Source organism: Labrus bergylta, chromosome 16 (assembly GCF_963930695.1).
Source record: "Labrus bergylta chromosome 16, fLabBer1.1, whole genome shotgun sequence".
Taxonomy (NCBI): domain Eukaryota; kingdom Metazoa; phylum Chordata; class Actinopteri; order Labriformes; family Labridae; genus Labrus; species Labrus bergylta.
In genome coordinates, this window is record NC_089210.1 from 12,092,594 (window position 1) to 12,105,924 (window position 13,331).

Here is a 13,331-nt window from a genome sequence, read left to right on the forward strand (position 1 = left end):
CTCTCCATAGCGATGACATGCCAAAAAAAAATTTTTTTTCCTTTTAAATGTTGTTTCTGAGATCTCACCAGAGCTCAACCAGCAAACCATCCTAATCAAAATGAAGGTTAAGCTGTTTGTTAAGATTCTTATTTGTAAAAAAAAACAAAAACAGTTTTGTTTCAGCCAACTATTATTACTTTTATATTCTTTAAAATGATTCTGTCTTTATTACAGGTTACGTTTTACTGGACTTTTCATGCACAGGAGCACAGTATACTGTTAAATGAAGGGTTAAAGCATGAAACTGTCTTTGTTTTTTAATAGCAGAATTAACTCATCTTTGGTGAGCAAAAAAATCTTTTTTTTTGTTTCAAGGAAAAAGATTTCTGATAATAACAGATTGGTTCCAGATGTCCTTGTTAGTATTTGAAATGTTGTGTTACTGAATTTTACTGGCTAAAACTGTTGAAACAGACCTTGTGTGGGAAGACTTAGCAAAGTGACTGTAAGGTCTTTACAAAGTGGACAATGAGGCTGGCTCTAATCTTGACACAGCTTCTTAATAAGAGAATTTATTTCTGAGGATAACTAACAATCACCCACTTTTGCAACAGAGCACAGTCTTGAACATGATTGTAGTGATGCTGGAGAGGTCAAAGGTCAGACTAAAGAAGTGCAACAGACACAAAATGAAGGCAGTGTGGTAGTGCAAAAGAAACTGCAGTACTGTATGTGTCCACATGAGTTCTTAAAACCAAGAAATCCCCATTGCAGACCATATCTAAATGCCTATGAAATACAAGTGTTGCATTATGGTTCAAATTGGGGTGAGGGGCGAGGGGTGGATTTGTTTTTATAACTCATCTGTTTTTCAATTATTAAGGCAAAGAGTAATTCATAATTAAATGTGACAAAAGGCATGGTGGATTTGATTGACAGGCAGGCGCTATGTTGTTGTTTATAAGATTTTGTGATTTTTCTTCTTACAACCTGAAACTGTCTCCATTGTTTCTTCTCAATTTTTTTAGAATAGGCTGGCTATATGATGAGCTAGACAAGCTGAATGGGCAACCAGGTTGTTAATTTGGCCGGCCTAAAGTCCACCTCTTTGCCAGCTTCTAGATGAGTTAGTTGGAGTCAGCATGTCATTTATAGTGGCCACCATCGTTGGGCTTCATAATGCCTCTTCAGAAAACCAATGAGTGACATCACTGAGACTACGCGCATGTTTTAAACAGTCTATGGCGTGAACAAGGACTTTTTAAATAACTGATTCCCTAACATGTTATCAATGGATGTTTATAGGTGTTTCCTCAGACAATCACAGTGTGCTATATTAAAACAGGAATATCCCAATGTTCAAACCAGAGAGCTTGTGTATGATCCACAATGACAAAAAAAGACTCTCTTGAATATGCAGTAAGCCAATGTGTTGTAAATCCTTTGAATATTCAGTGTTGTAGCACGCAGGAGAAGGTTTTACTGCATCAATGAGAATGACTCGCCAGTTCCTCCTTCTATAAACATTGACTGACATAAAGCCACTTCTTAGCAACAACCTGGGGATAAAATGTTTCATTTTATCTCACAGCCACCTTGAAGTTGAAGCACAGCACACATTAAGTATAAGAATGCATGGGTGCATGGGCATTATGTAGGCCCAGGGGGTAGAACAGAGTCCGCCTTCACATACAGAACACTTTATGTTTGTCTCACCAGTTTGAATGTTAAGTCTCTCTGTGGAAGCATAATCTACTTCTTGTTTTGTACTGACAAGAAGCCATTAAAAAAAATGATCGCACACTTTTTTTCCACTTCTGTTCATGTTATCTGGCAAACACTCGTCAAATCACAAGACACTATACAGTACGTTTTCCTTCATTGTGCATAGCTTCACACAGATTCTGAGTGGTTCTAGTGAAGAAGTGGGAGCGCATAATTGGCACACGGCTGTATTTATTTGAGGAATAACACCTCACAGGCCTGACAATCTGGCACCCAGAACCTGTCTCCCTCTGTGCTCTGGTCTCACAGTGGGTGATCACCAGGCTGAGCTGATTCGGCCTGAAAGGCAGTGCTGTTTAATGAGCAGCGGAGGGTTTGGAGACAACAGGTGGAGCGTCAGATTAATGCTCTGCAGCCGCCGATGGACCACTTTCCTTGCCAGCTGCCATCTGAGATAATCATAAATTTTAAAGTATGTCTGCAAAAGTGATCATGCCACTGTAAGCTCTGCGCACAAGATGTTTTTCATCTGGCTGTGGTTCAAAGACATCAGCTCTGAGCATGGCACTTATCCAGCTAAATATTGATATGTTTCCGATTCGCTGCTGTAAGCAAAGCAAGAAAGCTGCCAAGAAAGGTCCCGCATCCGATCTGAATCATGATCTGTAGTATTTGGTATCAGCACTCTAAAACTTGGCACACTGAAAGACTGACTTCATTGCACTGGGTGCACCAAATATAGTGATTTTCATGCAGTTGATGTGGCTGGGTTTAGTTATTGCTCTGAAAGTCCAGTGTCCTGCCTTGCATTGTTACTCTGCAATCAATCTTCTCTGTAAAGGACCACCCCCCTCCCCCACCCAACAACGGGACAATAAAGAAACCCACTAAGTCACTTACTTGTGTTTGTATCTTTCTTACAGACAAAAAAAAACAAACACTTCGAGTCTTAATTAATTTATTAGCTGTTTCAAGGCCCTTAAAGCTAGTCAATGTGTACAGCATCTACCCCGCAGCCTTTTCAGGACGTTATTTCAATGACTGTGTAGAAATCAGGCCCTTTGAATAATCTGCATCCTATTAAAGCTTCGGGTAGTGTCAATGAGCAGTAAGTCAAGTATTCAGCGACGCTCTCCAGTGTGAGTGTTATGGTACACTGTGGCCTGCTAATGGTGTGAGCACTGGCACATTTTTATAAGTAGATGCGAGTATGTTTGCTCCAAGTTTGGAAGCAGTTTCTATGGTAACAATGTCCTATCTTGCTCACTGACAATCTGTAGATTTAGCCAGCATTAGTGATGAAAAAAAAAAATCACACTCTATTCACGCCTGGCAGCTAGTCCTTGAATGGACGCTTTGAAACATCGCACTCTTTAATCATGACAAGACACATGTGCTGAGGTAAGCAGAGCTGTTTGTGTGCCAAAACTTAAAAGCTGTAGCCATCATGACTGAAGCGCTTACAGGCTTTTAAGTTGATACGTAAAGAAGCATCAGGGGTTATTCTGGCAGCATACGCACTCTTTAAGTCAATAGCTATATCAAAAGACGTTTTACTTAATTATTTTTCCCACAAAATTGACCTTTGACCGCGGCAAAGCAACAAACAAGGTCGCCCGCAGGTTGCAAAGGCTAGACAAAGTGATGAAATTATTGATGAGTCAGGCACCCTATTATTTACACGCTGCCCTTCTCAGCTGGTCTTTAAAGGAGCAAACTCACTGAATGAAGCTTGACTTTGTCGATCCTAGTACAGTATGATGTAAGCTACTTGTCCCTGCTAGAAGCTCCTATTTTCTGTAACAACAGATCCATTTAAAGTCCCCAAAACAAGAATAGGGGAATTATAGTTTCGTTGGACTGCTTTCATTCAGACAAGAACTGATATAGTAGAACAGATTTGGGAATGGTTGAAAGATTTAAGCCTTGTGTTGCAAAATAATCTGCACTCTGCGTCAGGGGGTAGTCACAGGATGTGCAGACAATCACCTACAATCACTTGGATGACATTATTCTGTGGTTGTCAACATGACAAGCATTCAGCATCTCTGATGAACCACAAAGAAAAAGACAGTTGATGTAGGAATCGGTGTTGTCATTGATATACTTCCTTATGAAAAACAAAAATCTTCTTCTCATGAATGAAAATGTATTTAAAAGCCTTTTATGTTCATCACTAAATGAAAACATTCCATTATCATTCAAAGCTGCAGAAAATATTGAGCTCCTTAAGCTAAATAGGTGTTTAGCCACACTTGGACTGCAGACAGTATTAAATATGAACATCTTAATGGCATCACATTGGTTTCTGAAGAGGCGTTTTGAAGGCCATGGATGGCTGTCTCCCAACTGGTAGCGCCATCTCAACCTAACCTTCTGTCAATCAAGAAACACAGGAAGGTGGTGGAGCTGAAGAAGGCCTTAAGCCTCCTGGCTAATAACTACAACGCGGCCACCTGTTCATCAACTCAACCACGCCCCCAATCATGCAAATGCATGCCTAACGTTTAGCCTGAAAAATCATTATTTCAAAATGTATTTTATGACATCCTCCTTATGGTTTTCATCAATAAGAAATGAGCTATTAAAACTAAAAAAAAACATGTTTGTTGTGGGGAGGTTTGCACCAGACTGTAAACAAATGTATTTATGTTGTAAAAATGGCCATTTATAAATATGGGCTCTAATGGAGATTCATTGGTTTTTGGTGCAAGCCTCAAGAGGACATTTGAGGAACTGAAGGTTTTAGAACTCCCTCACTGAGGTTGACGTTTGGGTTGAATGCATTACGTTCATACATTTATCTTTGTTGTGTGTTGCCATGAGTGAATTAATCTTTGTTTATCTTTTTTCCATCACATCGCCATCTTGACGTAAACAAACAAGCTTCAATCTCAGCTTGCTTTCTCAGAAAAGTGGCAATGATAACCAACTAACCGATTTTAGTGGAGTTTTAAGAATAATTCTGTCACCGAGGTCACTGCATTTCTCTGATTAGAGTGATCGCTGTTTGACATCAGCTATGATAACCTTGCTCCATGGGGCAGCAGGGTGTTTGGAGGGGTCGCCTATCAACAGTCTCAGAGCACTCAGAGAATGCAGTTTGTCCCCTGTATGGCTCCTATAGTTGGCTCAACAGGAAGCAATTGGTTTGCACAATCCATCAGCCATCAGACGTTTGTACCACAGTGTAGTTGTCTGCGGTGTGAGGGGAGATGAAGGGATGACCTTCACACAAGATCAACGTGTGGATGAGTCCTTATTGACTGATCACCTGATTGCCCCTTGTCTTCTTGGCGTTCACTTCACATGATTGTACACTTTAAGGAATGTTTGTTCACTCAGGTTCAACTGGGTGCACAAACTTTACAATCAATTCCCCGGGGTTAAAAAAACAGAGAGATTATCCTGCAAATGTGAGGTGACTGAAGGTGGCGAAGTTCTTTGAGATTGTTTTGGAACGGTGAAATGACAATTCTGACATGTTCTTGTTTTTTATTATTTATCCCAGTCTAGATCGCATTATGAAACACTTGCCTTGTCCCCTAAATCACAGTTCTTTTCAGGTTGAATGAGAAGTGTCCAGATAAGGGTTTTTGTCAGCGTCAAACTCAATCAAACAACTGCAAAGAGACCCAGACCGACCAATGAGAAACATAGATCAACCATTTTACAACAACAAACAACAGCTACAAAGAGGCAATAAAACTACCACAAATAATAAAAAATGACAACAATGTCTTTCAAAACTTTTTTCCCCCAGTTTGGAGGTCCTATATCTGTGTAGATGGTGCAGGTATTTTATTTTTTGTGTGTTTCAGGAGCTCATTGTCTCTATAGCTGGTTATGGCTGTAGGCTTTTTGAACTACAAAAATAGCCATCAAAGGAAGATTGTGCAACATTTGACATATATATAGCAGAAATCCAGTATATCCTGTGTAAATGTCTCTGAGTTATGACTGTCTACAATGTGTGAGAAGCGTGATAATTTTAATTTGAGTCTTAACACTCAGCCATTTTACGTCTGAATTAATTAAGAGCTATGTTTAGGTACAATAATTATAAAACCAATGCATTAGTTTATAGCGGTTGGCTTGAAGCAACTGTGATTAACAGGAGTTTTTTCTGACATAATCACACTCAACATAAGCTGTTAGTTGACTGATTTGGGACGAAGACACAGACGGGACACGTACCTGAAAGCAGCGTGACTGTTGACAACAGAAAACGCTCACACTGTGTGGGAATGAATCACACTTAGACATGAGCTACGATTACAAAGTGAATTAAAAGTCTCCAGACTTGTTTTCTTCACATTAGGAGTTAAATGAAAAACTCTGAGTGGCTGCGGAAAACAATTTCAAAATAAATGATTGTTGTTTATTCAAGGAAAAACTACAAATTAACATTTAAATGACGAAAAGCAAAATGCTTATATTATGAGACATGCTTCCGGAGATTTGCTGAGGGTACCAAAATGTTGATTTAAAGGAGAGCACATTTATAGCTTCATAGTTGCTGAAGTCATTGAACAGGTTAATTCCATGAATGCACCATTAGTATATGAGCTGTGTTTTTTAACAAGCACAGAGGGGCATTACTTAGCATTCATCAGGAAAAGCACAAGATATTGATTATCGTAATAACACTTTTGGCACATATTGACCTCATAGAAATTGTCACCGTCTGATGAGAAGCGTTTGCTTTGAAAGCGGCTTGTGGGAGGGGCTTTATTCACAACAGAGCATCTGTCATCGTTAAAAAAGGCTGTTGGTTTTAAATTGTATAATTTTTAGTTAAACTGCAATCTTGCTAATCATGCTGCATTACCAATCAGGGATCTAATCAGCAAGAGTTTAACACTTTTTAAAAGCGTGCGGAAATCTAATAATTATCTAAAGCAGAGATGTGACGCATGTGGAGAAACACAAAATCAAAAGTCTGCAGTATAAAATGTCTTTAATTTGATCGACTGACTGCTCGCATTTATAAATATATTTCTTATTGGTGGACTCGAGTGCTGCAGACTTTGCAAACCTACTCCTTGGGTGTTTTATTTCCCAGAGGAACCAATTAATGTGATTGGTGTCCTGTCTTTTCAGTGAAAGAGAGGGAGTGTGTGTGTGTGTGTGTGGGTGTGTGTGGGTGTGTGGGTGTGTGTGTGTGCACCCTCTGCAAGAACATGTATGCCGCTTTGTGTGGCTTCTCAGAGCTAGAGAGGACTTCCTTAAAGAAGTTGTACGTAATTAAAATGATAGAAAGTTCTTGAATAGAGTTGTTTTCATGATCCCGGAGATGTAACTTAGCAGTGTTATACCCTAAAATATGAAAATAGCTACATTCAATAAACAGAAGAGATGTGAATACATATGACGGCTAAATGTCATTAATGCTCATTCACATGACACAGCCCATTCACACAAAGAGTCTGCTACATTTAATTCATGAAGATCCTACGGCATTTTATTCTTGAGTTTGGTTTCATTAAAAGGGGACATCAGTGAAATTCATTCTCAGGTGTACACCATGCCAAGGAATGGAAAAAAAGTCAGCCTCAGATCTCCTATGTAGGTGAAACTTTGTTAAGAAGGATATTGTCGTATCCAGCTATTCATTCAAGAGAAGAGGAAGCCTTTAAGCACTTTCGCCAGATCACACTTGGACCAAGGAGAAGAATTCAACTTTTTTAGTCTGATTTAAACGGAGTGCTCAAATGCAAATCCTCTTGTCCTATTTCTTCATTTTCAGGGCACAATGCAATCAAAATGCTGTTTTCTTTTGGAAGCCAAATACATAAGTAAGTAGTATAAGACAGTTAGAAAAACAAATATATTATGTAGAAAATAAAGCAGACGAGACAATGTCTAAAACCATCCTTCTGTTATGAACCAGATCATTTTGTAGTACAGTATAGCTGTGTATTAAAGAATTAATGTCAACATAATAAGACTCCACTGATTTAAGTATCTAAGTATGAGTCAAATGTAATCGACCATAACATATATGCTTCTCTTCTGTGGAATGTAAGGCAAGGAATTAAATGAAGAACTGGCCGTGGTATTGAATCATGACCCCTATGTAATCCTTATCTGTTGGCGTATAGCTTTGGCATAGACCCACACTGCTGATAACTCTTATAAAGAATAGTACATTCTTTTAATACCACAAATGAAATTGTTGAGTTTCATATAATAACATGGGTGGGAAGGCGAGAGGTTGTTGTTGTTTTTCTTTGAGCCAGTGTTTTGTGTGTGTTGTTACACAGAGTATAAAGGATGTGACTGTTTACAAAGCGCAATGCACAGAGGAAATATGTTGCATGCTGGCTTTGGAGCGCTCATTCAGACCTCCATATGTGAATCTGTGTTTGAGAGCAGTGTATCTACAAACCAGCTCTGTTTAGGCCTTCTGCTCTTTGTCTCTAATGACACGGCTCCACACAGCAAAATGCTGCTTTGTCATCTTGTGCATAATCTGATGTCACAAGAAGCATGTTTTTTTTTATTTTTTTTATAATGTCATACATAAATCCTGATTCTGGACTGTGACAGAGCCGTTATGTATGTGCGGCTTTAATGGGCTCCGGTGTTCAGGATATTCACGCAGCTGAGCAGGTGCCTGCAGATACACGGTCATGCTGTTTTGCATCCCGGCATCTAATTACATTGAAGATGGCAAGGAAGAGACTGAGCAATGTTCATACTCTGCCATTTTGTGTGGCTTGTTTACTAAAGGGGTTTCATCTGTCATAAGGCGGCCAGCAGGTGGCTGGGGGAAACTACAGAGAAACGTTTCTGGCAATCTTGGGTGGATTAATTTTTGTGCACTCCTAAATTAATTATGACTGATTCACACCCTCAAGTGAATCCCTACATCTCCGGCTTGATCCCCACAAGCTGTCAATGGCACTGTCGCTCGTTCCAACTTGACTGTGTCCTGCTTTCTTCTCAAGTACACACAGTATGCACTTCATATCTCGGTGAGCTAATCACTTGTCAGGGAATATGAAAAATTCATCATAAATGTCATGTCATTTCCCGAGAGTGGGAGAGGATCCAAAGAGCCACTGCTGAAACTTTCAAGAAACCCACCCAATCAATGCATATCTTGTAAAAGACATGTTGTGAAGTAAACGAGTCTGAGCTGATGATACATGGTGAGGTTTGAAAATGATTTGAAGAATTCAACAAATATCAACTCAGGTAAGAGTTTTGCAAGTACAGCTGCATTTAAGGGACAGCCGGTTTGTTTGTATTTCCTACCTGCTAATTAAAGTCTTCATAAAGTATTGAACATCTTCAATCAACCGCCTTTCATTATTGAAGATTAAGTTACTGTCAATAACATTTTCATCACTTGACCATGTACCTGAAGCACAACTCTGACACTAAGTGGTGGCCGTGTCTTTAACAACACTTACAGTAAGTCTTTTCAATGCTTAGATAAAGAAACCAAGCTGCGGCATTTTGTTTTAACAAGAGGTTCATTGTAATAAGAGCAAAAATACTGCAAGTCTGGGTTCCCTGAAATGATTTCCTGTATTGTACATGTCGAATGCCTATGCTGTGCTAACTAAGTGGTCCTCACTTTCCTTCAACTCGTATGATTTGAGACCGAACATAAACAGTGCAATTTTAATCAAATAACACATATCATTAAGATTTTCATCTGAGGAATTCAATCGTATGTGTTATAACTTCATCAAACATAACTACGTCTCAGAATCTATCCATTGGAAATCAGAATTTAGAAAATCTGATATTACTCCTATATTGCATTGATAGTTTTCTTGGCACGTTAGTCTCCTACAGTCAAAATCACTGTTGACGTCTCTTTTAAATCTGAACAAACAGATTGGCTCAGTTGAGACTTCTGGAAAAGGTAAAGGCCTGGCTTCCTCCAAATTAATCTGAGAGAGCCGTCCACATGTTTATCACTATTTGCTTGGACTATTGTAACTCTCTGTCTTTAATTGTTGATCAGTCGTCTCTTCATCACTTGGTTATGGATGTGGCTGCGTCGTCTCTTCCCATTTAGAAAAAAGACGACGTGATCATATCACTCCTGTGCCGGTTTCTCTCCACTGGCCTCCTGTCACTTTCAGGATCTAGTTCAAGATTTTATTACTTGTTTTAAAATTTAAATGGGCTGGCAACACAATACTTGTCCGAGCATGTTCCATTCAGAGCACAGTAGACGACACACCTGATGGTCTTTGGATGTTTCTAGATGCCGGCTAAAAAACAGACATGACAGAGCATTTGAGGTGTCTGCTCCACATCTGTGGAACAGTCCACCTTTTGATTTTAAACTGTTCAGTATGATTGGAAATTTTAAATCCTTAACTGGATTTGACTTGACAACAATGATGGCTACTGTAGAATATATGACATGTTTCTCTCTTTTTTAATATGCCCCCCTGGAACTTATTTACCGGTCTATACATTTTTTCACAATGAGCTCAGTGTTCTTTTTATAAATATGTTGAGTGTCACACGGTACACTTGAGACTGAGGTGGTGCAACAGCTCCCATAAAATGGCAAACAGACAACTGTACAGGAAGTTATTGTTTGAATTTTACGGGTGTGGAGACCCGTGGAAGTGAAACTTGGCGTGCTGTTGTACCATATGTTTCACAGCTCAGCAGCACACCCTGACGCGTCCCTTTGATTACACTTTACACATTGTTAACCGTATAACCACAGCAGTTGGTTGCACATGCAGTCAGCCAAGACGCTGTGACTTCCCAACAACATGACATCAGTGAGAAGAAGGTAAACATTTTTAAAAACAGAGATAGGGGTTTGTTAACCTTCCATTTTGAAAACATCTTAAATAGCATTTTTTTTTACACTGATCGTCTGAGTACCATTCTCAAATCAGATAAATATTTTTATATCACATGAAATTGATAAGAGACTGTTTCAATGCTTTAGTTCATGTCAGCTGCTGTGGAAGACTCAATTGTGCTTTGCCATTTCCATTTATTAAACTTGAACACATTTTTTAAAAACCGCTGTCCCCTACAGGCTCTCTCTCTGTCTCTCATCCAGCAATTTATTGAACGGGGCAGCCTCGTCTTTTCCAGCCCCTCCACGTCATGAGAAGCTGTAATTCTCTCTCAGTATCCTTGGCACGATCTTCCTCTCTTTCTCTCTCCTCCACAAAGAACCAGGCTAAGGCAACTTGCATACAAAATAGCTGACTCAATCATCCAGCTGCATAATCAAGATAAGGGAGACGGGGACAGGAAGAGGGGAAAAAAGATGTGAAGGCTAAAGTGAGAGCGCTTTAGCAACAGCAGCAAAACTAAGATGTTGTGAAACAGTTGTAACTTGACATTAAAGTTGGAGGAAGTAAGACTGGTGGTCGAGGCTAAGCTGAGGCTGATGTTCTGTATGACTGGATCAAGGGTTGCCACTCATAATTAGTCCTACTCCTGCAGTGCAGAGGCATTAAATAGATTATTTGGGCTTTATCTTAAATGCTTTCCATGCTTTGAGTGTCACTGAGACAGTAACACAGTATTAAGAATGAACAGAGATGATACGGCAGCCCTACGCCTTCATCCACAGTGCATCTGTGTGGAACGCAAGACGATTGTTCCAATAGGCATGTCATTCCTTTGGCTGCATCTTACCACATGTGTTGCTTTGTTTTTAAAGCCTGTTATTGTTTTGGCATTTTTAGACTTTAAATACCCACACCATTATTAGCATCATCACATCCTTCTCCTTCTGCGGCCGAGGATCAGGTTTAATCTTTTGAAGCAAGGCCTTTTGCAAAGTAAATGAAATAAATCAAACCCATTTGAAGGCTTTTGCAATCAAACAAATCAGCACGTTCAGGCGTGCAGTATCTAGTACGTATTTCCTAGACAGATGGCACAGGCGCAGCAAAATCCTCAGATAATCTGGGTGAGACTGCAAACAGGACTCCTGTACTAAGCACAAGACTGTATAATGACAACAGGATACGTACAGCACACACACTGCACTTTTTATTTGTGTTTTAAACCATCAAAACTATTCTATTTGTCAAGATTTATTGCAACACGGGGTGTTATATCAAAGCACGAGTTCTCACATAAATGTGAATAGACACTTTTTATCTGAGAGTCGGAATTGACGTTGAATCTTTGCTGGTAAAGCGGAGCTGTCCCTGGTGCTGAAGTGACAACTCAAGCGGGCGCTGTTACCGGAGGTTTGCCAAGTAACCACTACTTCCACTGGAACTGTATCAAATGCACTGTCTCATTAAATGCGACACTGTGTAGGTGGATACACAGACTGTTCAAACTTAAAAAAAAAAATGGAAAAAAAAGAAAGTTAACAGTCTATGTGCTGTACGCGGATCGCAGTGTAAGCTACAAAAGTGTCCCTCATGTCCCGCTAACAAGCACATGCATCCAAAGATACGGCAGAAAAGGAGCATGACCGACTTCAACGTGATGGTGCACAAGTTCAGCTGCAAGGTTTTAATATATATTCAATAATAGAAGCCTTGCTGTTCTTATGGTGCACAAAAGAGCCCTGCAATACTATTTAAATACAACCACTTAGTTCCTTAAGCACTCAATATCGACTCTAAATCTAGCACTGAATGCAGGAGACATGGAGTACAGTATGTTGTGCGTAAACTCTGTAAAATGTGTTCAACACAGTAACAGCTTACCTGCTAGATGATCTCGGAGCGCGAGCCTCTTCCCGACACAAAGCTGGCAGCTTTACTGTATGTCACCACGAACACGAGACGTCTTCACAGACACATTTCATATAACTGTCAGCTAAGCTACTTAAAAAAAAATCAAAAACAAATGAAAAAGAATCCAGTTTTCTGCTTTCGTTCTGAAGACGCACACGGGCAGCAGCCTGCGACGTTGGAGAGTCTCAAAGATCCATTAAGAGCTGAGTGATTAAATTCAGCACTGAGCTCGCCTTTATGTATGCTGAACAGACCCAGAGCCCTGCTTGGGCTTTCTATTACACTGAGAGCTAAACCGGCGTTTAACCACTATCAGAGGAGGCGGGTATAAAGTAGGAAGCTGTAGGCAGGTAATGTATCACTTGGAGAACTGCGGGGAAGAAATGCTAGAGGAGCGCATGTTGATCCTCCAGTCTAGCCGAGGCAAAGTTTAAATCTCATAATAAGATTGTTTGTCACTGCGAGGCTATAAATGGTGGCGGATCATCACGGATGCCGTGAGGGTTATGGCAACACCTCCGGCTGAGGCGCAAACAAACGCATGATAGCCGGTGTTCTGAAAAAAAAAAAAAAAAAAAAACCTTGAGTAGTTTCCAGTTGATTAAAACAGTCACAGAGTGAAAAGTAGCAGCGACGTCACAAGAGCTTTAAGGCTCGAGCAGCCTATGAGGACCCCCCCCCCCCCCCCCCCCCCCACCTACCCATCCCCTTCCCCCCCTCTGATCTGCCCTGGGAATGCTTTTGAATTGCTCAATTTCACAGCTTAGTTGGGGGTATGTTTAATTTGGTATTGAATGAAAGGAGATACTTTTTTGGACAAAAGTCCATTGGTCCTACCAGCAGGGGGCTCCGTAATAATCAAAGAGGCTTGAATGTGTCTCTAATGCTATTTGGTGATTTTGGGAGTCTAAAAAACAC

General features: G+C 40.1%; 1 protein-coding gene across 1 annotated transcript in view; it reads right to left on the minus strand.

Moving 5' to 3' along the window:
• Window positions 1-12,969, minus strand: part of elfn1a (extracellular leucine-rich repeat and fibronectin type III domain containing 1a) — a 71,339-nt gene extending 58,370 nt beyond the window's left edge. The window contains exon 1 of the mRNA XM_020642525.2: window positions 12,384-12,969. The gene's annotated coding sequence lies outside the window, so the exon portion shown is untranslated. The remainder of the gene's footprint in view (window positions 1-12,383) is intronic.
• Between the last annotated feature and the right edge of the window lie 362 nt (window positions 12,970-13,331).